The sequence below is a fragment of the Drosophila willistoni genome, unplaced genomic scaffold, assembly GCF_018902025.1.
Source record: "Drosophila willistoni isolate 14030-0811.24 unplaced genomic scaffold, UCI_dwil_1.1 Seg496, whole genome shotgun sequence".
NCBI classification, from domain to species: Eukaryota; Metazoa; Arthropoda; class Insecta; order Diptera; family Drosophilidae; genus Drosophila; species Drosophila willistoni.
Genome location: NW_025814426.1, coordinates 99,015 through 102,690, shown reverse-complemented (window position 1 = coordinate 102,690; position 3,676 = coordinate 99,015). Strand labels below are relative to the sequence as shown.

The 3,676-nt window shown below is 43.0% G+C and overlaps 1 pseudogene; it reads right to left on the bottom strand.

Annotated features, from left to right (window-relative positions):
* Nucleotides 1-1,413, bottom strand: LOC124461475 (annotated as a pseudogene).
* Nucleotides 1,414-3,676: the final 2,263 nt, after the last annotated feature.

The following is a 3,676-nucleotide window of genomic DNA, read 5'->3' as shown; positions in this document are numbered from 1 at the left end:
TCTTTCATTTACTTATTCATAATATTTAATTATTAATTCCACTTTTTGTTTGGCACATTGGCATAATAGGCTAATATCAGAGCTGAGAAAAGGTTCTTACATTGGTTGCTTATACTACAATTGTTGCCACATATGACAACATCAGAATAGATCATATGCTCTCGACTATAGGTAAGATTTTTAATATTTACAAATTTCGGTTGACCAACACGTTCGATAATGTGCTTCTTGTCTAAAGCATCGCACAATTTGCCACAGGTACATTTTGGTGCCTCGGCAATTAGTTTAATGAGTAAGGCTGGCAGGGAATCGATTGGCAGTTCATATTAGGCCACAGCTTGAAGCCAGAGAGGTTCAGGCGAATGAGTTGAAGCTCCGTCCGCATCGGAAGCAAAGGCCAGGCGATGAGCCTCCAAGACATTGAGACCCTTGAATGAATTACGCCAAACATCCAAGATTTCAATACGTAAATCATCTATGGCAGCTGGCAGGGATTTTAATTTGTTTTCCGACACGTAAAGCGAGCGTAATCTTCTCAGGCGACGTATGGCAAAGGGTAGATGAGTCAAATTATTGTAATTGAGATTCAAGTTAACCAATTTGTGGCACTTGACCACAGGCAAAGGCAAACATGTCAAATCGTTGGCCGATAAATCCAATTCGCGCAGGGAGTCTCGTAATTTGCTGCCATTTAGAAATGACCAATCGTCCATTTCACCCAGATTATTGTCATGGAGGACGAGCTTGCTCAAGTGTAATCTCCCCAGTTCAACAGGTAACTGGAAATTTAAATTTAGTTTTGAAGATGCTAAAAGTTGTCTTTTCATTTAATTCCTTACCTTACGCAACTTATTGTTGGATACATCCAGGTGGGTTAGATTCCGTAAGGAGCATATATGATAGCTCAATTTAACCAATTGCGTATTGTCTATTGTTAGGGATTGTAGATATCGAGGAAAGACCTTGATGGGATAGTCACTGTGACGATTTATAGCCATTTTCGTCTGTAACTTTGATTTTTGTGCCATGGCAGTGACTGTATTTAGTCTCAAATTGATGACATCCTTGCCTTCCATACCCAGTTTAAGCGTCTGCAGGAATCCCTTCAGCTGAATGGGATCACATTTAATCAACAGATTCAGTGAGGGCTTCTTGAAAGCAATCGTTGCTTTGCCATCCAAAACGTATTTCGTGTGAATAGTTTGGATATTGTCCTTGACCTTGTAACGTTGCCCTTTTTAATCTTTGGTGTGAACAATATAATTTGTATTCAACTTTTCGCAAAGCAATTCCAAACCATCAATTTGGCTTTCGTAAAAACCACAGCACTGAACACCAACTCGCAAGGGTCACACAGTTACTACAAAAATCACTCGAACAAAAAGAATACAGCTCTGCTGTATTTGTAGACATTACTGAATTTGATAAAGTGTGGCACTTAGGATTATTGAATAAACTGGCCAAACTCCTGCCTTACTGCTTGTTCAAGATTCTTGAAAGCTATCTGCAGGATAGATCGTTCACAGTCAGGGGCACAGATGACACATATTCCAGAATTGGCAAAATCACTGCAGGAATATCCCAGGGCAGTGTTCTGGGACCCCTTCTCTTCAATGTTTATTCGTCTGACATGCCAATTCCTGATTATATCTTTGAACACGACTTCCTCATGGTATCAGGTGAAACCAAGAAGAACCCTGACATCCTACTGTCAACGTTCGCAGATGATACTATAATCGTATCTACTGATAAAAATGCCTACATGGCCATCAGGAAAACGCAAAAATACCTAAATGAATTCACCAAATGGTCAACTAAATGGTGCTTTACGATAAATAATGATAAGACTATTCGTGTCCTATACACAAAACGAAACATATCCCCTGCTCTAAGATCTTACCTAATAAAAATCGACGAAAAACCTATAAAAAACGCTAATCAATATAAATATCTAGGAGTCACCACCTATGTATTCAAGCTAAAGCTATCTATCATCGCCTAAAATGGCTTGTTGGCGTAAAGAGCTCCCTCAGCACAAGATGTAAAGTCACAATATTTAAGCAAATTATTGTTTCCATTCTAACGTATGCTATTCCTGTATGGGGCAGCCTTATTTCGGAAACTCTATTCAAACAAATCTGTGGAACGCACAACAAACTGCTGAGAAAAATTACGGACTCGGATATATTCAGCACAAATGCCTATATTCGCGACAAACATAATGTTAAATCCATGGAACTCAAATATGACTTGGCTTGCGTAAGATTGCTATCTCCACTCTAGAACACCCAAATGTAGAAGTAAGGAATATTCTGGAAAAACCCTTTACTCCTACAAGGCTCTCCTGGCCTAGATACTCTATTCAACTAGAGAAAATGGTAGCAGCCCGAAATACACCTCATCTCACTCAACAGCCAAACCAGCAGCAATGTGCAGCACCAACACAGAACTTTCTTACCACAAATAGCACCCAGCAACAGCTAACTACAACCACGTTTCCTCTAAGCACTGCAAACACACAACACCTGCAGCATTTAACGTTGCAGCAGCTGCATCAACCAGCTGGCCAGCAGCACCAGACCGCAGCACAGGCCTCTCAGCTACAGGCGTCATCTCCTGCAAACACACGACAACAGCAGTCAGCAACTCCAGTTCATCAAATTGCATCAAGTATACATCATCTACAGCAAATGGCGATGCAGCAGCAGCATCAAGTGGTTGGAAAGCAGCGTCAGCCTCCAGCACAGGCCTGTCAGTTTCAGGTGTCAACTCCTATCGACACACAGCAGCAGCAATCCACAAATCTAGCTCCTCCTATGTCAGCAAATATACAATATCTACAGATATTGGCGACGCAGCAGCAGCATCAATCAGATGGCCAGCAGCACCAGCCCACAGCACAGGCCTCTCAGCAACAGGCGTCAACCACTGCTGACAGTCAGCAGCAGCAATCTCAGACTCCAGTTCCTCAAACTGCAGCAAGTATACAATGTTCACAGCAAATTATGGCGCAGCAGCAGCATAAACTTATTGGTCAGCAGCACCAGCCCGCAACACAGGCCTCCCAGCTACGGGCCTCATCTTCTGCTGACACTCGGCAGAAAACTATTCCAGTTCCTCAAAATGCAGCTAATATACAACATCTTCAGCTATTGGCGGAGATGAATCAGCATCAACTGGCAGGCCAGCAGCATCAGTCCGCAGCACAAGTCTCTCAGCTACGGGCTTCATCTTTTGCTGACACTCAGCAGCAGCAATCTGACATTCCAGCTCCACCAATGACAGCAAATATTCAATACTCACCGCAAATGGATACGCAGCAGCATCAAATGGTCGTCCAGCAGCACCACCCAGCAGCACAGGCCTCCCAGCTAAGGACTTCATCTTCCGTTGACACACAGCAGCAGCAATCTCCAACTACTCATCTAGATCGGCATGCAATGCGGGAGGCGACGGCCCATTTTGATGGCGCCCCATCTCTCATCAGATTCGATTGCCACCTAAGATGCCAAAAAATTATTGAGAGAAACGAACTCAAAAAACAAAAGGAGGAAAAATCGAAACTAAACAAACCTGTTGTGCGCATGGAAGGACACGTGATCAACGGCCTGTTTCGAGATTTTAAAAGAGGCACACGAAATCGCGCGTACATAGAAGAGCGATTGAAGGGCCAGCC